Raw genomic sequence first — 23,934 nt, 5'->3', positions numbered from 1 at the left:
CAGATCACAGTAGTGAAAATGGAGTACCTTTTAGCACATTGAGTTAACTTCTATTTCATAGACAAAATATTTGAATTCCTTTTATTCAAATCACCTATCAAGTTATCAAAAAATATATGAACTAGAAATCTGGTCTGTAAATTGTGTCATAAAAACTTGTCCTTAATCAACGTAAAGACCCACAATAGCATAGGAAGGAACGTAAAGTACGCGCTGGTTTTAAAATTCAGGTTTATCCTAATTACCCCTTTTTTGCAAATGCTAAACAAAAAAAAAAACCTGTCTGTACGTCAGAAAACTTTTCCTTAATCAGCATCGTAGAAGTATTAGCTCTAGGACTGGTATTGCGTAAATCTCTTGGCAAAGATGTAATGACCTTTAGAATAGAATACCTACCAGAAAAACCTGTTTGGTACAGGGACCCCATAGAAGTATAAGTTTGATTACTACTGAGGGTAACTAACCCCACTCTCACGTCCACTATTCGCCCGAACACATCCAATCAAAATTTTCCGATAGCCATTTTGCTCAACGTTGCAGAAAGTTCTGGAAATTAGGTCTTTGAGGATTACATCCCCCCTCCCCTCCCCCCCTTTTGGGGGGGGGGTTTTAGTTTTGCTCTGGGGGCATATATGGTTTTTATTGAAAGTGTTGTCGTAGAAACTTCAAAAGGGCTCATTTGATTGGAAATTGAAAGGGTTAGTGCCTTTTTTAATAGTTGAAAGTGATTGGAGAGCGACTAACGCCCCTCTCACGCCCACCGTTTTCCCAGACACATCCAATCAAAATTTTGAGATAGCCATTTTGTTTAACGTAGTTGAAAGTTCTGGGAATTAGGTCTTAGAGGATGACAACAACCCTCACAGCCCTTAGGGTAAGGGTCATAATTTATGTCCTGGGGGGTATATAAGGTGTTTATAGAAAGCGTTGTCGTAGAAACTCAAAAAGGGATCATTCGATTGGAAATCGAAAGGCCTAGTGCCCTCTTTAATAGTCGAAAGTTATTGGAACGCTTGACATTTTTATAGTAAAGATCGATGTGGGTATAATGTATTATTTTTTCTTGTTGTTTAGACCAGGGCACTTCATATCGAAGGATTTGTCGTAGGAACCTCAAAAAGGGCTCATTCGATTGAAAATTAAAAGGGCTGATGCCCTTTTTAATGTCGAAAGTGATTGGAGGGAAACTAATCCCCCTTCCCCGCCCATCCTCCCAAATGGCTTTATGTTTAAAAACTAAATGTTGCCTTAAGATTAAATCAAAATTCACTGTGTTAATGCTAATTCCCAATAAGCCATCTCAGGAGCATCCCAAGAACGACTGAGGGTATTATGTTTAAAATTTAGGGGCTACCTCTGCTCTTAAAATTAAAAAAAAATCAAAATAGCGTAAGTGTATCCAAGCTATCAAAGAAAGTTAACAGATTTTTTTTGCGAATGGTATCAAGTTTTCCATTTTAGGCCAAAAAAACGAGGTATGAAACTAAATTAAACACTACTATTTATGTCCAGATTTTTAAAAGGGTGTATTTTGTTAAAAATTGCTGAAAATTTTTCTCCAGCATACAAATAGCAGACCAAACTAAACTTTCTTAGAAAAACGAAAAGATTTAAAGCATTATTTTCTTTTCCCCTGAAAAGACTATGTCAATATAAAACGAACAGAAATTAATTGAAAAAACTTTTTCCACAAAATAAGATTTTCAAAGAAAAGTAAAACTCCATCAAACAAAAAATGAGCCAAAATAAAATCAAATAATCTACCAAGCGTTAAACTACAACAAATCAGCATCAATAAATAATTGAAACCCAAAACGAACAGAAATTACAATAACTAACCGAGTCAAACCCAAAACGAGAGGAAATTAACATAAGTTGGGCTCAAAACCCCTATGCCTTCCCAAGGCCAGAACATATTTTGCACTTTACTGAAAAAAATACAAATGAATGTGCATTGTCAGTTTAATATACATGTACTGATATTCAGTAATCAAACTGTTAATATTATTTGATTTATTAAAGTTATAAAAGTAAAAACATTTATATTTTTTCAGTAAAGTGCAAATTACGTTCTGGCCATGGGAAGGCATAGAACTTTTGAGCCCAATTTATGTTAATTTCTGGTCATTTTGAGTTTGACTTCGGTTATCTATTGTAATTTCTGTTCGTTTTGGGTTTCATTTATTTATCGATGCTGATTTGGGGTAGTTTCACGCTTGGTACATTATTTGATTTTATTTTCGCTCATTTTTTATTTAATGGAGTTCTTTACTTTTCTTTGAAAAACTTATTTTGTGGAAATTTTTGTTTTAATTAATCACATAACAAGGCCTTTCGGGTTTACACAGCCTTTCAAAGTTCGGGGGGCAAGGATTGTTAGTTATGTTCAGGGGGCATATAAAGTTCTTATGGAATGAGTGGTCGTGTGAACTTTAGAAAAGGCTGTTCGGATTGGAAATGTATAGTTACCTTATAAGAGTCAAAAGTGATTGAGGGCAACTAGCCCCTCCCCCTCCCTCACATCCTCTTTTCCCCAAATGCATCTGGTCGAAATTGTGAGATATTCCTTTTGTTCAAACAGCCCCCAGGGGTAAGGCCCGTAAGTTATGTCCTGGGGCACATAAGGTTTATATTGAGCGGATGGTGGCGTAAACTTCGGATCACATGGGGCTCTTTTGATTAGAAATAGGAAGTTCTAGTGCCCTTTTTTAGTCAAAAGTGAATGGACGGTAACCATTCCCCCCGACCATATCATTCCCCAATACGCATCTGATCAAAATTTTAAGACGGCTATTTCATTCAGCATTGTTGAAAGATCAAGTAATTATACCTTTGGGGTTGTTAGCCTCCCCACAGTCCTCAGGGCCATCCATTCATTGTTTACATATAGCATCTGTTATTGGGAAAGGTATATATTTTGAACTTCACTTTTTCCAAAAAAGACGAAGGGTATTCAGGTGAGCCTTTCAGAGAATGTTCAGTAGTGTTGAACTAAATAAAAACACGTAATGTGTATACGGATTGTCAAAAGGGAGTAATTCAGGAATGACTGTGCATATTAATTTGGAGCTTTCAGGAAATGACAAGGGAGATGATCAAAACGCAATATTTGTATGCTATCGCTACTACTACCATACTACTCAATTTACAATATTGAGGGGAAATTTGAGCTAAATCAGAAATAAGCTACGTGTTTTTAAGTAGTGACGCAATATCGAATTTTAAGACAGCCATAAGCAATACTCATTTCTTCTTTGCCATTAATCACGAAGAAGTTTAACAGTGAAACCCTCAGGGCAGAACGAAGGAGTTATCGATTATTGATTTATTATGTACACCTGGTTGTTACGCAATATCAGATGTTTTTTCTTCGAGATTTCATTGGTTGTTATGTCATAGAATTACCTATGCAAATGCATTCTTTAAGATTTCTTCAAGACGCTTTTCTTCACGACGTTCTTCTAGATATTCTTCAAGATATTTTTCAAGACATTTCAAGACATTTTTTCAAGGCAATTTTCTTCAAAACATTCTTCAAGACATTTTTCAAGACGTTTTAAGACTTCTTAAGACGTTTTTCTTCGAGACTTTTTTTCTTCCAGATTCTTCAAGGCTTGTTTCTTCAGGTGTAAGTCAAGTGAGGAACACCCGGATGTAACTGAGGCTGACTTATTGCACAGACCTGCGCGTTATGTAGTACTTTAGATGTTATTTTTCTTCGAGATTTTTTTCTTCAAAATTTTTTTCGACATGTTTTTTTCTTCAAGGCGTTTTGTTCTTAAAGATTTCTTTTTGTTTCAAGAATTTTTTCCTCTAGAGATTTTTTTAATATTTTTTTTCTTTCAACACATTTTCTTCAAGATGTTTTCTTTTTCGTTTCGAGATATTTTTTTTTAAGATTTTTTTTCTTCAAGAACTTTTTGCTTCGAGATATCTCATCAAGAGAATCCCAAAGCCTCTTACGCAAGATCTGTTTTGATTCCGGGAACCTTTATATTTTGCCATCAGAAATTTTTGTCCGGTGTATGAGTCGAACGCAAGATGAGCAATTTTGCCAACGGGATGACGTCTTAGTCACCTCAATCAACATGCAATTGATGTTATTGTGTTCCAGAAAATAGATTCTAAAAAAAAGGCTTCTTGATCTTAATGAAATTTTCCCGCTTTCTCCGTAAGCTATGAATCGCGTGTTTCTTATTCCCGGGAAATAATTCGCATGGAAGGGGGAAATAGATTGTTGGAAATAGGTCTCGGGGACATAAATTGGCCATACACGTGGATGTTACATCATGGTTATGGAAATTTAAATGAGAGTGATGCTATTGTTTAATTGGTCTATAGCCCATACATGCTCTGGAAATTAAACGGAACTATGGAAACGTACTATGATTATTCATGAAACCTATCAAAGATTATTTTTAAAGTGATAGGTAAGATGAGAATTTAATTCGTAATGTTTATTTTATTACGAACGTAAGACCTAATTTAAATTTCTGTGGTAATACCCCATTGGAGCAAATGATGAAACGATTGGATGAGATAACAAGAAATGAATTACCATCCATGGACCATGACTGTTCTTGGCACGTGACACTCTATGTCTCTTGCATTGTATTTCAAGCAAGAATACATTTTGAAGCAAACGCAAATCATTTTGAAGCAAACACAAATCATTTTGGAGCATTTATTTGATTATTTTCATATCGTTTAGAGCAAAAACCACAGTTCGAAACGTTGACTCAAATATATTCTTCGATTAACGAACATTATGTGGCTGCTCTGTGGCTTCCTTTGGCACAAATTATCATTCCTAAGGCATTTTCAGACATTTTCTTAATAATAATGGGGTTTTAGTTTCATTGGTTTATGTTTCCGAATTGGTTTGTGTTTTCGGCAAGCCAACCCTTTCGTGATGCCCCATGGGAGTTCACGCACCGTGGCACTCTTTGACTGGCCTATTGCACCGTTTGGAACTTTTCATGGATATAGCTCTTTTCTTTTTTTAACCAGGACTAAACATCTCTGATTGTGTGGCACTTATTTTAATCATAGAAACGTGTTTTCTTAATATTTTCTATAAATTTATTGCGAAAAATCGGAATTCCGAGTGAAAAGTCTACTAATAGCAATACCAAAACGGAATTGCTTTGTTTCTTTCCTCATTCATTTGTTTCAACCAGGATTTTTCTACTTTTTCCAAAACATAGCAATACCCAAGCACAATTGCTTTGGTTCTTTTCTCTTTCTTTTGTTCCAACCAGAGTTGTTCGTCTTTTTTTTCAAAAAAAGCAATACTAAAGTAGAATCACGTTTTTTCCTTTCTCATTCTTTTGTTTCAACCAGGGTTATTTGTCTTTTTTCCGAAAATTTCAATACAAAATGTAATTGCTTTGTTTCTTTTCTCATCCTTTTGTTTTAACCCGCGTTGTTCGTCTTTTTTCCAAAAATATTAATACCAAAGCAGACTTTCTTTGTTCTTTTCTCATTCTTTGATCAAAAACTTTGATGATAGATTATAAAGGTTCCCTGAATCAAAACACTTCTTGTGTAAGCGGCTTGAGGAATGCCTTGATGAAACATTTCGAATAAAAAACACCTTGAAGTAAAAAAATCTTGAAGAAAAAAAGTGTCTCAAAACGAAAAGAAAACCTCGCGAAGAAAATGTCTTAAAGAAAAAAACTATCTTTAAAAAATGTCTTGAGGAAAAAGAAATCTTGAAACAAAAAGAAATCTGAAAGAAAAAAAATCCTTGAAAAAAAATCTCGAAGAAAAAATATATCTTGAAAAGAAAATTTTCAAAGAAAAAAATACGTCTTCTAAAGCATTGCGTAAAACCCACGTATGCGCAATTACATCTGGTTACATCCGGATGTAATTGACTCATAGCCTTAGTTATATCTGGGGGGTCCCCACTTGACTGGCACCTGAAGAAACAAGTCTTGAAGAGATCTTGAAGTAAAACACCTTGAAGAAAAATTTCTTACAAAACGTCTTGAAATGTCTTGAAACGTCTTGGGAATGTCTTGAAGAATGCCTTGAAGGAAACCGTCTTGAAGATAAATGTTTTAAAAAACGTCTTAAAATGTCTTGAAAAATTTTTTGAAGAGCATCTTCAAGAAAACCTTCTTGAAGAAATCTTGAATAAAACATTTGCATAGGTAATTCTATAACATAACAACCAAAGAAATCTTGAAGAAAAAACATCCAGTGTTACGTAGTAACCAGGTGTACATAATAAATCAAGTATCAATAACATATGCGTCTTGTGCTGAGGGAATCGCCTTTAAATTTCGTCGTGATTAACGGCAAAGAAGAAAAGAGTAGCGCCTATGCCTGTCTTTAAATTCGTTATGGCGTCACTGCTCATGTGCATTGTCAAAAAACATATAACAAGATTTGACTTTGGCATTAAGGTGGAACTTTCAAAGAGGGGAAAATCATTTGACCAAAAGGCAATATCTGCAATATCTGCTGGGGAAGGTAAACTTAATCACAATATGCCATCTGTATGCAGGTTGCCAAAAAGGGGTAACAGAAATATCGTCAGAACAGTTTGGTGTGTGAAGTTGAAACTAACAGGGCTGGTTGTGGGGGATGTTGAATTAACGAAAAGGAAATATTTGCTTCCTAATACTGCTGCTTCTACTCATACTATTACTACTGCTACTGTCATTAAAGATAAGGCTACTGCTATTAATTCTATTGCTACAACTACTGCTGCTGCAATACTGAAAACACTTTACTGAAAAGAAAATACAGTTTAAATTTTTTCTCTTTTTAACTTTAATAGATAAAATATTATCAAAATTTTGAGAAATAAATATTAGTATATGTATGTTAAACTGACAATCCACGGTCATTTGTTTTATTTTTTTTTCAGTAAAGTAAAAATTATGTTCTGGCCTTGAGAAGGCACGGTGATGTCAGTCTTTCTCCTGTTCAATTTCGCTCGTTTTGAGTTTCACTCGGTTATTTATTGTAATTTCTGTTCGATTTTTGTTTCAATTATTTCTTGATGGTGATTTGCTGTATTTTTACGCTTGGAAGATTGTTTGACTTTATTTATGCTTATTTTTGGTTTAATGGAGTTCTTTACTTTTCTTAGAAAAGACTTGTTTTATGCAAAACGGTTTTAAAATTTATCACTGGTAAAAAGCAAATCTCAGTCCATAATTACTGAACGTGTTTTCTAAGAAACTTGTTTATGATATAAGCTGCCAATTAAAATATTTTGTAATTACGAAGACATCGTTTTTAGAATTTCAAAAGTAGGCCAAAGCCCCATGAGAATGGCAGTGGATCGAATAATAATAATAATAATTTATTTATGACCCACTGCACAAACAAAATGAAAAATAGTCGAGTAAAGAGAAAAAGGAAAGACAAAATAAACACACACAGCACTTAAAGTAAGATAAACAAATAAAAAGTAAATTCAGCGAAACAAACTAATGAGACCAAGATGAGGAGAGTTTTTCATAGGCATTTACAGACAGTTTAATATGTAAATCACGAAGTTTTTCAATTATATCAGATGTTTTATACTTATTGATAATACGGCGATTACGAAATGACAACGGAAGATACCACCAAAATTTCGCAATACCGATAATAGCATTTCCTTAATTTAGATAGGTCATTCTTCCTAAACAAAATCTAAATACCTGAAAGGTACAAAATAGCATGGTCACAGAAAATAGAATACAGTGACAATAAGACTTTGCGAATGTACTTTCACCGATTTGCAACAATCTTGGAATACCCACATTTAATTTTGGCACATGCGTCCCTAACTGCTGACTGACGAAAACAAAACATATTATTACAAAGAGCAATACCAAACCAACGTAGGCTATCAACTGAACGTATAGAAGAATAATTACAATTCAGAGGAGAATTTGTAGCATAACCGTTGAAACAAAGATACTGGCTGTGTCCGAAAGATGAAATCCAGCACAAAATCCCATGAAATATCCAACGTTGAGTGTCCGAAAGCTAATGTGCCCTATCTTCTGCAAACTAAAAGAGAATTATTGGGAAGAAGTAGTGAAATTAATTGTTTTTTTTCTGGACTAGCTAAATAACAAGAGTAGGCTTATACAATTTGATTATTCATTCAACAAGCCTTTTTTTACTCAATTAATTTAGTAAAAAACTTAAGCACCTTGTTGACTGCATTCTCAAAAATACGTATGATATCCTGAGAAAGGATCACGTGTATAATATAAAATTTATACCATTCGATTGGTCACTCTTTTTCGAGTATGAATGGGTTGAAGCACTTAAATCTAGTGAATACCCGGATGTTACATTGAGGTATAAAGAATATGATACTATGATGGATTTATGTCGAGCAATCAATAGAAAAATCTCATATCTTAGGAATTGTACCTTCTATTTTAATGATTCAATGAAACATGATAGTATTTACAATACCTCACCTGTTTAGAATGAACTGTTTAATCTCGACGATTATCTGAGTGATATTTTTGGCTTTAAAATTACTATAATAAATAAGGAAAACGTTAGGACTGTTAGCGTGATGGATCAAGTTATTTTTGCTGATTATCCACCTGGTCTCGCCTCGGACTCTTGAATATTTCTCTACGCGTCCTTTGTGGAAACATCGAGATTCGTTAATTAAAATTCCCCCCTCATAAATGTTCTTGAAATAAAAAACACCCATACAAAAGCTGATCACCATAGTATACAGTATCTTCAGCTTATTCCTGTAAGTTTTTTTTAATTGTAGTTTTATTAGTTAGAATTCCGTAATTACTAGTTTTATCTTCCAGCCAAAGAACATGGCCTGTCTGTAAGTAAACATTATTTTTGGTTTTCTTGACAACAACAACAACATCAACAAAATAGCTAGTAGAAAAAATATATTTGTATGCCCGGATATTGACTGCTATGTTACTGCTCTCCAACGACGGCAGTTGGGTCATGGAATGGACTATTATAAACGATCTTCTTCAATGTCGGGCTACGGTCTTGGCAGTTGGTTTTCTAAGCTGTTTCGCACTGCAATCCTACTAGCTAGACAATTGATGGCGCCAGTTACTGCAGATTTTCCATCTTCTATGCTACACGATTGGCGAGATGGTAAAGATTTTAAAGAAAGTGTTTCAAAAAATCTCTGGTCCAGCGCACGATCCCTTGGCGAGCAATTGAAACAAATTGGAAAAGGTTTTAAAAGGAGGAGAAAGATCTCTTCACTCATCAGTCTCTACTCAGGTCAGAAGTGAAAGACATCATCATCATCATCACTCTTGTCAAAAAAAAGTAAGAAAAAGAAACCAAGATGAAAAATTGTTCGATCGAAAAGGGATTTCTTTTCTAGATGGCATATCTACCCCACAAGGAATCTCATCCAACTGTTACCACATCTCTAAATCTTTTCAATGCAGAAAGTGTGGATGTCAGTGTAAAACATGGGTACTATGAACAATTCTATCCACAGCAACCCCTCTTTGAAAACATACATTTTCAAATTTATTCCAATGAAGACTACTTCACAGATTTATCGTCCATATTTATCGATTTAAAAGTTGTGGTGAGAAAAAAGTCTGACAATTCACCTCCCTCCAACGTCGATGGACTATCCTATGAGAATGGTATACTACACAATTTATTTAAACAAATATGTGTCTAAATAAATGGAACATTGGTGAGCACCAAAAACAATCTATCAAACTCTGCTAGTTACATGCAATTTATGTTGATGAATACAATGGCCTATAAGAAATTGACAGGTCTGCCAGTAGGCTATAACTGTAGAACAAATGTTGATACTGACGGTGAACTCACTTCGACAGTGAGCAAAGATCATTATTTAGTTGGTAGACTCAATCATGAAATATTCAATATATCCCAATGGATGCCCCCAAATGTTAAAATTGATATAAAGTTACAACTTGCACCGTCCAATTTCATATTGAGAAAGACACTTGATGCAGCACTCGATGCTAACGTCAATCTCACTTCGGCATTACTTCATGTGCGAAAACAACAGGTTATGAGTTCTGTTTTTTGGCAATTGAAAAACTAAGAGCCTCTGGAAATAATATCAAACTGCTCGTTCCTCCCACAATCGCCAATCAACGTCATATTGCCACTGGATCAAGTACTTACACCGATTCTTCATTTATCAATGGTGAAATTCCATCGAAACTCCCCTTGGCTTTTTTAAAAAGTGCCAGTGCCAAAGGATCGTGGACAACCTCACCACATGAATTTGAATTATTTAGAATTTCCTCTTTTGTCTGTATTGTAAATGGAATTCCTCTCTACAATTTGTCTTTGTTAAATCCTATAGGATGCTATATTGATTCACAATGCAGTCCCTGGATCAAGATTTTCAACTATATAAAAACGGTATAACTGATTCAATGTTCGCAAAAAGCCATGGTATCATTGTTTTGGACTTGTCTGGTACTCAAGATATGAGTATTGTCCGAACGGGTACTGTACGTTTGGAGTGTACCTTTGACAAACCATTGAAAGAGAGTGTAACATTAATATCACTCAATCAATTTGAAACCTACTGGGAAATTACCCCCGATAGTAATGTTCCTTTAAACTTGGCACTATGAACACCAATCAAAAAATCAATATATTAAACATTGATCCATTTATGTCCAAAAACACATCCTATTGTACACCCTCAGATTTCCTTCAATATATTCATACTGTTAACAAAACCATTATCATTGTTAATAGTAGTCCATCGACTGTGCAGACGGGTCATTGGCTATGCATCTATCAAACAGCGAAGAATATAGAATTTTTTGATCCTCTTGGTCTACCATATGCATTCTACTCACCACATATCAAAAACTACCTTGAAGGAAGTGGGAAGACAATTATGCAAAGTCGGATGTGAGAACAGGATCTATCATCCAAACGCTGTACATTTCAAGCATTACTTTATTTCATTTTTCGATGTCTTGATTATACTTTCAGTGAATTTCTCAACATTTATGTACACAGTCCACGTTTGAATGACTTTCTAGTAGAAAATACCCTCTCAGACCTGTACAGTATTGATTTCAATGCCCTAAGAATAAAGTGTTTTAAAAATGTATGTGAATTTGTTTATTAATAAAATATATATGCACTACAAAAAAGTCTATTGTCTTCATTTGTTTAGATTTTTTCTTCTTCATAGTCATTTAGATTGTCATCATCATCATATTCTTCGTCGTTGAAAACGATTAGTGGTGGCAGATCATTTGGATTCAATTTGTACTGATCCCGTTGTGCAAAGTCAGGGTCACATTTTCCACAATATATTGTAACTTTATTTTTATTAAATCTTCTTGTGAAGTCAATGATACTATTACGATTCATATTGAAAAATTCACTTGGTTCTATCTGATTATTTGAAGTAATGTCGCACACAATATTCTCATATGAAGAATCACTTTCTGTAACAGCCAAATAAAAATCGCTAGGTTTATAATCATTACTTGCATTGTCCTCACAACGATGACGCTGGAACCATACTCTCTTCATGTTGTTACAATTGAAACTTTCTCCAAATTCTTCTTTCCAATATAATTTAAAGCCGCGACGATATCAACCCCGTAGAAATGAACTAAAGTCACTTTTAGGGTTTTTTCCAATAATACCAGGGTAAGTATTTTCCCACTGGTAACACTTATCAAAATGACAATTGGAGCATAGATATCCATTAGGATGAAAGTCACAAGTCTCTTCAAGACAGGTATTACAGTCCTTAATTTGTACAGCATATCCTTTATCCAATTTACATGGATTGCATACTCTACGCTTTTCATTATAGCCATCAACTGTAGTACAGTTCTCACATGAAGACCAGCTATCCAATGTATATAAACATAGTGAACATGTATGAAACATTTTTCCGATGTTGACCGTCTCACTGCCAGAAAGAAACTGACTCAAAATCAATAAAAAAAAATAACATTGTCTTCTAGGAGGAGGAGGAGGAGGAGTAATCGAGCATTGTCATAAAAACTTATTTCCTATTGTTTTAAAGAATGGATTCCTATGTAGTGGTTAAAAGCAGAATCAAAGTGTCATTTTGCTTCGTTTCAATTAATACATCAATAAATTGAGTAAATGCATTTGATTCAAAATGCATAAGCTTCATACAATAATCCAAGGATGGAGAATCAGATCCCATTATACTGTTAAGTGTTGCTAGAGAAAATATTTTCCGTTGAAGAGATAATTCCAAAAAGTCATCATCTAACACTAAACATTTTTCCAATTTGACTAGATTCCGTAAGAACCTCTGTTTCTCAAATCCAATCATTCTTGATGCTCCCACTACCAACTATAGACTAAAATAACAATTGCAAGTTTCTACTTTGTGCATAATCTCAATACCTATTGGACAACACCACCACCATCATCCACCATAGAGAGAGAGAGTGGAGTAAACGATCATCTAGAGTGTCTAATAAAAAAACATTATAAGAAAAAACTTTTTTATTGACGGAAAAGTAATAAAAGAATATATTTTCACTCTCTTTGCGTTTATGAGTCAATCCATTTTCCTCAATGTGCTTCATAATAGCATTCAATCCATGCTGTAGTCGTGATAAATACATTATATTCACATTTGCAGCAAAGCATAATTGTTCATCTGACTTAAATTTACTCAATGATATAACGTATCTGCCAAACATCTCATCCCACTCAAATGTTAGTCGGGAATCCTTTCCAATTTCATCTGCTACATTGGGGACCCATGTCTTCATAACATCACTGTAGGCTCCTTCGAGGTTTAATATTTTTAAACCGCACATTTTAAAAAAATGTGAACATTTATTTCTACAATTTGAAGTAATATAAACTAATCAAATTCAAATTATTTACTGAGGTACTAACTTGATATCGGGCTTTTTATATCCACGCTCACTGTCAGAGTGAACGAATCACTAACATGAAAACATCACGCACATTGAACCCTCTTTTTCGAAAATCAGGCAATTTTTCTCAGGATTGTAGCCTTTGGTAGGGTAACACAAAACTTAATAAAACTTTATATTTGTAATCAGCATAATAAGCCGATTCTTTTGATGTATCTATTGGTTTCCAAATTCCGTTTTCTAAAGTTTCGGTTACTATTGAGCCGCGTCACTCCTTACTTATAGTTCGTTATCACGAACTGTTTGATAAGATAGCTTTTTATTAATTTTAGCCTGGAAAATGATCCTCTCCAGGGGCACCGGTTACATGAATCGTAAAGAATATTTCACAATTTCGAAAAAGAAAATTATGTCCATTTTGATGGCAGGGTGGGGCCCATTACAACACGGGGCGTGATCGGGCCCAATTTTTCCAATAGCCCCTTATCCGGCTCTGTTTACTTGAACTTGTGATGGCCGTTTGTCAAACGAAACGAATGAAGCTTTTTTGAAACGAATATCAAACGAAGAAGAGATTATAGGCCGCTTGCTTTCGTTGTTGCATTTTAATGGGGGTACCTACGATAGATGAGGGTCTTTTGCCGTGAAATCGCGAACTTTTCTATATTCTTGCTTTTCTTGTATTTCCATACAAATTGTCTTAATCTTTAATTTTAATGCGTCCATATGCCTCCGAGAGGTTGTATTTACTCCAAAATACGTTCATTAGTACGCAGATGCATTGATTTATTCGTTTACGAACTTGTCCTCTATTGCATAGGTATCTAATAAACCAGTTGCATTTAATTTAATTCTGTTTGTATGCTACTTATTTTTCATAGTAAATTTGTTATGGAAAGGCGGAATAGTATTCTTAGTTACTTAACAGGATTATACTGAGGGGCTCAAAAACACATATAGGCAAACACAGGCACAAGTCAACACACAAACACACACACACACACATCGAATTACCAATTACATACTTTTTGTATGATGCGACCTGTATAAGAATCATGTTCGCAGGAATCTCTTTGGAAGTGGTATTGAGGAAGGGTGGTAAATCATAAAAAAGGAAAAACCAGTTTGGTTAAATTAAAAATATTAGATACAATTAGAAAATTCGTTAGCAGTATATTCCTAAGTGTTAAGAGTTAATTCCAAAAGTGAAAAAAATTAGTGTAGAAACTTCAAAGTTTTCACCCACTTTCTCCCCCCCTCGTGTCCTTCCTAGAAAAAAAAACAAAAGTAATCGGAAGCGACACGTTCTGTATTTCTTATGTATCGACTTGCATAATATGAAATTTGTTTTTATTTAATTCGATTGAATGTTTAAGTAATGACATGCAGTGAGCGGAGGAGGGGGTCCATAGTAACCTTTTCCCCTAAAAATCTAAAGACTTTTTCATGTTTTCCTACAATTTCTTCTATTTCAATTTGATTTACGAAAGAAAATACAAGTTTTAGCTTTGTAGTGGTTATGTTTTCCTTTACATATTATAACCTATTCATTAAATTGGATATTCATATAATCTAATGTGCTTTTACTAAATCAGCATCTTTGGTTTTTCTCCTGTCTTAAACTCGATTAACAAAACAAGAACCCAGGTGTCAAACAATAATTATGTTTCTGTCAATAGTCTCATAAAAGGGTTTACTATCAAAGAGATACAAGCAGTGGCGTTACCAAGATTCGTAGGATCGGTTTCAAAAATTGAGCGGGAACAATAAAGACAATTACCCTTAAAAGACAAAAGGCATTCAGGTGAACCTTTTGAAGAATGTTGAGGGAAAAGGTCAACTAAATCAAAATAAGTTATGTGCATCCAGCTTGTCGAAAGGGCGTAACTTAGGAGTGGAACTTTCAGGAAATGATGAGGAGGAGGATCAATTGACCAAAGAGGCAACATTTGTACGCTACAACTACTACTAATATTACTACTGCTAAATCCATATACAACTAAATCAATATATGCTATGTGCATGCAGATTTCAAAAGGGTGTATCCTCAATTTCTTTGGAACGGCACGCTGAATCAAGCTGAAACTCCCAGGGCATCATGAGGGAGATGTTCAACTAGCCAAAAGGCAACTTATGCACACTACTACGGCTATTATTACTGCTGCTATTACTGTTACTACTACTATAATCAAACACTAATACTGCTTTTACTGCTCCAATTACTACGATACTAGTATTATTAAGGTTAAAGGTATGAAGGGGAAAATTTGAGGGGAGTAGCTGAGCTAAATAAATACACACTATGTGCATGCGGGTTGTGAAAAGGGTGTACCAGTAATATCTTAGGAATGGCTTGTTGCTTGAAAATGAAACTTACAGGGCTTGTTCGGGGGGATGTTGAACTACCTTAAAGGCAATATTTGTATTTTTCACTATTACTACCACTGCTATTGCTACTTCTACTACCGCTACCCTTATTTCTACTGCTCCTACTACTAATGTAATTAAAGTCAAGGCTACTACTACTGATTCTACTGCTACTACTACTACTGCTACTACTATTTCTACTGGTATTATTGCTACTCCTACTAAAGTTAAAGATATAAACAAATAAGTAGAACAACAGGGAAATTTTTTATACAAGACAGTGGAACGTCTTGTATAAAAAATTTCCCTGTTGTTGTACTTATTTGTTTATGATGGAAAGGCAGTGTGGTCTTTGTCGCTATTTAAGTTAAGGTAATAATGATTTTTTTTTAGGAATGTTTCAACAGTATTGAGCCAAATCAAAACACACTATGCGCATGTCAAGAGAACGTATCAGCAATTCCTCAGTAATGGTCCATGGTATTAAGTTGAAACTTTTAGCCTGTGTCAAGCGGCACGTTGAAAAAAAAAGGTGCTACCTTCATACTACTACTAATGCTACCACTACTACTACAAATATTGCTACTACTGAAGCTAAGGGGGTAACAGCAATATCTCAGGAACAGCTTACATTACTAGGTTGGAACTTTCAGAGTATGCTTTGGTGGATTTTGAACTAACCAAAAAGCACTGTGTGCATATTACTAATAATTCTACTACTATTGTTGTAACTAATGGGGCTAAGGGTATTTAAGTGAAAATTTGAAGGAACGTTTAGAGGGAGTTTCAACTAAGCAAAAAAAAAAACAAACATATGCATGCAGGTTTCAAAGGGGCTCATAAGCAATATAGGCAGCGCAGCTCTATCATAGAAACTTTTAAAGGAGTTTAGTCGATTTGGAAATTAATAGTTCTAGTGCCCCATTTAAGAGTCAAAACTGATTGGAGGGCAAGCACCTCCCTTTCCAAGACCATTCGTTCTGATGATAGCCATTTTATTCAGCATAGTTGGAAGGTCCAGTAACTAAGTCTCTGAGGTTGTTGGGGATGTCAACTCCCAACAGCCCTCAGAGCAGGGGCCATAAATTATGTAATATTATATAAAATATTTGCTATCGAGAACGAGGAAATGTTTGGCCTTTGCTGTTCAAAAGACCAAGTACAAGAGAATGTTGAGGGGAGTGCTGAACTAAATCAAAACATGTTATGTGCATGCAGGTTGTCAAAAGGGGGAAACTCAGAATTGATTAAGGGTCAAGATGAGGGGGATTATCAGTTGATCAAATGCACGTTGAGGGGGATGTTAATCTAACGAAAAGACAACATATGCAGGGTATCACTATTGCTAGCATTACGACTGGGTTTACTGCTGTTTCTACTTCGGTTAAGGATGTTAAGGTGAAACTTTCAGGTAAAATTTAGGGGGTGTCAAAATAAATCAATACCTATTGTGTTTATTCAGCTTGCCGAAATGCTGTATGAGCAATATCTCAGGAAAATCGTTGAGCATTAAGTTGAAACTTTCAGGGTGCGTTGACAGGAACGTTGAACTAATCAAAAGGCGCTCTGTACATACTACTACTTCTACTACTACTGCTGCTACTTGTACTATTATTACCATTTTTGCTAAGGCTACTACTAATGAGGCCAAGGTTAGGAAGCTGAAACTTTCAAGGAATTTTACGCCCCTCCAAGATTATGAGGTGTAATCCAAGTTCCTCTTTTCGGTTCACTAAAAACGGGGCTGTGAATCCTCTTAAAAAAAAATGTAAAGAATACGGTTTTGGACTTTACAGTCCCTACCGGCGGTGCTGATCTCCGTTTCTTGGCCCTTCAGCCAGGAAGTTCAATCAGGGGCTGGGGCCAACCATCTTGTGCTTTCGTACACCGTTCCTGTTTACCTTCCCCAGATTTCTCCAGGTACCCATTTTAAGGCTGGGCTGACTCTGGCTGAGCTTACAGAGTCACGGCACTGACCCCCGTCCCAAACCAAATAATTGAATAAACTAGGATTCGAACCCTCGTCCTCTCGGACAAAGGATCCTAAATCCAGCGCACCAATCCACTTGGCTAGGACTCCTCGCACTGAACCCCAAACCAAAGGATGCGAAAGCTTGTGCTTAGCCCGCCCTCGTCCCCACCTACAAGAAATAATTTAACTCGTCTTCAACTAAATCTAACGGCAAACGTATGTGAAATCAAACAACAACAAAAATACGTCTAGATTATATAGTGTGGGCTACATATTTGACCATTTGGGAGGGCGGGGATAAGTTAAAGTGAAACACCTTTTGTGGAATGACATAAGTAAGTATTTTTGAATTAAAACATTTCTTTTTCAAAAATGTATAATGTTTTGTACGCAGAATTACTACATTTTAGCAAACGCTATTGCAATTCGAATGTTTTATTTATACGTTAATGACTGAATTGATGAAAACTCCACTTCTTGCTAAATCAAAATAGGAGGTGTCGAGGCTCGGGTATAAGCTATATCAAATATCTGCATCAATTATAGTTAAAAAATCCATGTCAATGTTTTAGTGGTTCCATGTTTTAATGGTTATCACCCAGGACCCAGGACTCTGAATCCATGTAAATTTCTGTCGTCATTATTTCTTTCTCAAGACAAGATCCATTGATAATGAGTAACTGACAAATAAATGAATAGCATGAATGCCAACTAAGCCTTCAAGGCCTGTGAAAATGTGGGGGGAGGAACTACTCGTCTTATTTAAACGATACCACCAAGCAGCAGAAGTAAAAAAGACAGACAGAGAGGGAGAGAGAATGAATGATGTGGTTTCATCAAAAAATTTAAACTGAATATCCTTAGCCGTTCCAGAGACATTGTTGATCCATCCTTAGAACAACATGAATGCATATAGTGCCTTTTGATTTAGTTCAACCCTCCCCAAAACATGATCTGAAAGTCAAACCTATATGTAAGCTAAGGACAACTTACATAATTTACAGCCCTTGCCCAAAGGGTTGAGGAGGGTTATTTTGCCCCCGTAGGCATAGTTGCTGGATCTCGACTATTTTGAACAAAATTGCTATGGTGCCCTTTACCCTTTGTTGTCCCGTTGCGTTAATTATTCTACTAATCAGACTAAGCTACTGATAGAATTTTACACCCTCCACTACTATGGAGTGATCGCTCTTTTCGGCTCACTAGAAAAGAAGCAAGAATCCTTGTACTGAACCCTAAACCACAGCTAGTGAATGCTTGTGCTTATCAAGCCCTAGTCCCGCTTAGAAAAATTAGTTTAAATTGTCTTCAACTAAATTTAACAGCAAACAACCAAAGTAGGTGATCAAGCAAAGAAAAAAAAAATGCATGGAGATTGTATAATTGCAGTCTTGATTGAGAGTTCATACATACTGCGAGCACCTCTTTTTGGATATAATCTCATTCATAAAGTAAGACTGTTAATACGGTAAGACATTTGTGATTCCCTATGGTCTTTTATTAAATTAATTTCATAATCGGACTTGCTTGAAACAGTTCACCTTGAACTTGGATTATATTATTTGACCGACATATTAGATTGACCCACTACATATATACTTTGACTGGAATACTGGACTGTCCCTGGCTATTATAATTAGATTGCGCAATGACCCATCAAAATAGAAAGATTATTTTAAATCCGTTGCTGAACTTTGTCCCCAGATCCATGCTTGATGGTACGAAAATTGATCTGATTATTTGAAAAACTGTGAGTTTTTTTTATCATGGTAATAATATAAGTGCTAAAAAGTTTTTGTATGAGGAGCTGAATATTCAGAGCCGATGTATGAAACATGCAAAGGATGAAGATAATGTATTTGACATGTGTAAACAGTTAAATCAGGCGGCAAAGGATAATTTACCTGTTCCAACGTTTGTTATATTTTCGCCTTCTGAAACCCCAACAATCGGGGAGGCAGTCTCGGCTACTTTAGTCTCGAAAGGTAATGATAATTCTTGGAAAATTGACGGCCTTTTCGAGAATGCGACGCAATAAGACCCTGTTTGGCCAGCTAGAATTGATACCAACGTAACAATTAACCCTGCACCAGCTCCTATGTTTCTCGTTGTACTAAAGAACTATGCTGCAAGCCTGACCTCACCTCATCCCCGTAAGGACTTTGTCGATAAACTTTGCCCTGAGGCCTCAGGTGAAATAACTGAACTTAAAAAATCGGCTTCGGAATGGAAACTTGTTGTTAAGTTAAAGCCTGCAGCGAACAAAATTACCGAGAATGCTAAGAACAGTACCTCAGGTTTCTCGGTGATTGTGAAATTCCCACTATTTATAGGGATCCTGAAAGATGTACCAATCGAATACGATGAGAATCAAGTCAAATCTCTTATACCAAACTGCGTGGAAGTTTCACAGTGCGGAAAGTCCCTAGTGTTCAAGGTCTACTTTGAGTCGAAATAAAACCTGGATCAGCTCTTGAAAGTGTCTGTGACAGTTGGCTACGAAAAGCTTTCTGCACACGCATTTGTATATCTCCCAAAGCGTTGTTTCTCGTGTCATTAGACTGGGCATCTGGCCTCGCAGTTCTCCAATTGGGCCCTCTGCTCTCGCTGTGGATCATGTGATTGCACCTCTAACATTGCCTTTCCGTGTTCAGAAAAAATGTTTTGTCTAGAATGTAAAGTTGCCGACCAAACTTGTTACAGTGTAAAGTGTCCAAATAACAACAGCCAACTAGCAAAGCCCACGGTATTTTATGGATCTATCTACTACTGCGCAAGCTGTAGTTTTGTGGAATATTAATGGTGGACTTTTAGTCAAACTTCCTGTGATAAAAGGTTTGCTTTCAAATTGCGACGTATTGTGCTTATAAGAGCATTTTTTGACGAGTCATAGTTTAGGCCTTCTGAAAATTGACAATAATTTTACTAGTTACTCAGTGCCCGCTTGACGATCCGCTTCCATTGGCCGCCTTTCGGGTGGTATTGCGATACTTGTTAGCACCTCGTGCAAGTCGAGTATTTTTGATTTATGTCAATTTTTTCTTGCTGTCCGTGTAGAAGAGTGTTTTATTGTAAACGTCTGTCTCCCGACAGACTACCGCAATGACCGAATGGAATTTTTATTTACTTCTCCATATGAAAAACTAGGGTTTTGCAGCTCATAGATACGCCTGTTAGATAAGTGTTGTATTATTATAGGAGATTTTAACTGTAATTAATAAAAAAAAACTGTCTGAAAAATAAGTTTTTCAAAGAAAAGTAAAGACTTTTACAAAGTTCTTAGACTTTTACAGTGAGAGAAGGAGGTGATACCCATACTCCTGTCTGTAGTTATTTTTGTTCGTTTCAAGCTTGATTTGCATATTCAATTTAAGTTTCACTCATTTTAAGATTTATTTATTCATTTACATTACTATCTATTATATGTTTGTTAGCACTGAGTGTTTATTTAACTTCTGTTCGTTTTAAGTTTCATTTATACTTCAATAGGAAAATATTTTTTTTCGTTTTAAGCTTGATTTTCATATTCAATCTAAGCATTACTCGCTTTAACATCTATAAATTCATTTATATTATTACTTGTTGTATGTTTTTGCTATGATTGCTTATTTAATTTCTATTCGTTTTGGGTTTCATTTATTCTTTAATAGTAATTTCTGGTCGTATTGAGTTTGAATTTTAAAAGGTATTTGTATCTGCTGAGCTTAAGTTTAATATGGCCATTACTTTTCTTTGAAAAACTTATTTTCCAGAGTTTTTTTTTAATTAATTTTTGTTCGTTTTTGATTGCAAAAAATTTCAAGTTTTAAAAAATTCCTTATTTCAAAATCAAACTTTAAAAAACAAAACAAACAAATATTCATCAAAGTATCAAACTAACAATATCAAAGTGAAAAAAAGGGTTTGTGTCAACCTCAGAGTTTTTATTATCTGATGTTTGAACTATTTTTAACAAAATGACTATCTCAAAATTGTTATAGGATGGGCTTGGGGAAAAAAGGAGTGGGGGGGAGGGGCTGATTAACCTTCGGTCGCTTTTGACTCTTTAAATGTGAACTAGAACTTTTTATTTTCAATCAAGTGAGCCCTATCTGAAGTTTATACGAGCATCCCTTCTATAAGAACCATATATATCCCTAGAGTAAAGCTTACAACGCTTGTCGCTTGGCCCTGGTGGGCTGTGTCAACCCCGGAGTTTTAATATCTGATGGTTGAACTATTTTTAACAAAACGATCACCTCAAATTTCTATAGGATGGGTTTATCCATCCTATAGAAATTTGACACAGGTTGCGTTGACACAGGAGTTTTTCTTATCTGACCTTTGAACTATTTATAACGAAATGGCCATACCTAAGGGAGTTTGTGTTATTTGATCTCTGAACTATTTTTAACAAAATGGCTACCTCAAATTTCTTATCAAATGTATTTGGGGAAAAAGGGTTTGGAGGGCTAGTTGTCCTCCAATCACTTTTGACTCTTCAAAAGGGCACTAGAACTCTCGATTTCCAATCGAATGAGCCCCCTTTGAATTTTATACGACGACCCCTTCTATATGAATCGCCACTGGGAAAGAAATAAATGGAGTGTGGGGGAGGCTAGCTGCCCTCAAATCACTTTTGACTCTTAAAAAGTGAATTAAAACTTTCAATTTCCAATCAAATTAGCCCTCTATTAAGTTTATACAAGCATCCCTTCCATAACAACCATATATGCCCCATGGCATAACTTACAACGCTTACCCGTGGGCCCAGAGGGGCTGTGTCGACACCAGAGTTTTTGTTATCTGAACTTTGAACTTTTTTTAACTTAATGGCTATCTCAAAGTTTTTGTCAAATGCATTTGGGGAAAAAGAAGCATGGGGGGGACTAGTTGCCCTCCAATCTCAGTAGAATGGCCATAATAACTCCCACGGGGGATCCTTATATGGGCATAGAATACTGACGGGGCTCCATATATGGGCATAGAGTCATTAGGGAGAACACGTTGTTAATGGGGTCAATGACCTCTTAGAAGGACCTTATTGACTCCGAACGGGGCACCATATATGGGCATAGAGTCATTAGGGAGAACACGTTGTTAATGGGGTCAATGACCTCTTTTTCCAATGTGTCAACAACAACAACATCGACCTTGACATTCGCTGAGAGCGTGCACTTACAACAACAACAGCATCGACCTTGGAACACCTGTGATGTCGACCTCAATTCACCTATCGTGAATCAATAATTCCCCTTAGAAACAACAAATTAATCCCCCTTTCTTGACAGATCAATCAACCAATGACATCATCTGTCAGACTTTAAAAATTTTCGCATAGAAACGATTCTCCAGGAATAGATCCAAGTCATTAATGTCTTTGCCTCGGAAACAACTCTTTTGGTCGAACTCCAAAGGATATTAATAGCCAAAGGCCATGGAAACAATTCTCCAAGAAACATCTTAGCGATGAATTGTTTTAGCGCGGGAATCAGGTTTCTTATTAATTTGAAATGCATTAGCGCAGAGATGCCAAAAACAAAAGGAACACGCTGAATTACGTTTAGGGATTATTTGGGCGAAACTGTTTTAGACAGGTTATGGAACTATTTCGGCGAAACAGTTAGAGACATTTTAAAAGATGATTTTTGAAGAGATTTTAGAAGAGAATTTAATGGTGAAACTCTGTGGTCGTTATAATACACAAGTTTCATTTGAACAGTGTTGTGAGGTCCTCTAACCCAACCCAAAGGGTTCCAATCCTCCTACCCCAACCCCGAAGGAAGCCCCCGGTCCTCAAAGGCCCCCCAAGCTCCCAAAGGGCCACCGGCGCCCCCAAAGGCCCACCTCAGACCCCCAAAGGCCATCCCCGGGCCCCCCAAAGGCCCATCGAGCTCCCAAAGGACCAACGGGGTCCCAAAGGCCCTCCACCGGTCCCCAAATGTCCCCCAGGCCCCCAACTGCCCCCCCGGACCCCCAAAGGCCCTCCCTGTGCCCCAAAGGCCCTCCATATGCCCCAAAGACCCTCCCCCGGCACACCAAGGTCCGCTGGCCCACAAACGTGCCGCCGCGCTGTCCTATGGCCCACGCCCGCGCCACAGGCTGTGCTGCCGGGCGGAGCCAAAGGGCCAGACCGCTCCACCGGGGAAGTGCCGCAGGGCGGCCCCGCCGGTAAGTGCCGCAGGATGCGCCGCAGGGATGCGCCGCAAAAAAAAGTAAACTAAAAAGTAAAAATTTCGAAATGTTATCCCCCAAACGCCCTCCTCAGACCCCCAAAGGCCCTCCCCTGGTCCTCAAAGGTCCCCCGGGCTCCCAAAGGGCCAACCGGCCCCCAAGGGTCCCCGGGCCCCCAAAGGTCCTCCCCCGGTCGCCAAAGGTCCACTGGGCGCCCAAAGGCCCTCCCCGGTCCCCAAAGGTCCCCGGACCCCCAAACGCCCTCTCTGGGCCCCAAAGGCCCTCCCCCGGTCCTCATACATGGACACAAAAACTTACACACACACAAAAACTTACACACACACACACAAAAACTTACACACACACACACACGAAAACTTACACACACACACACGAAAACTTACACACACACACCAAAACTTACACACACACACACACAAAAACTTACACACACACACACACACAAAAACTTACACATGCACACGAAAACTTACATGCAGAAAAAAACTTACATGCACACAAAAACTTACACACACACAAACACAAAACTTACACACACACACACACACACGAAAACACACA

This window comes from Artemia sp. Qi Xiang Cuo, chromosome 7 (assembly GCF_049724085.1).
Source record: "Artemia sp. Qi Xiang Cuo chromosome 7, ASM4972408v1, whole genome shotgun sequence".
Lineage (NCBI taxonomy): Eukaryota > Metazoa > Arthropoda > Branchiopoda > Anostraca > Artemiidae > Artemia > Artemia sp. Qi Xiang Cuo.
The sequence above is the reverse complement of the archived record's forward strand: the minus strand, read 5'-3'. Positions refer to the sequence as shown.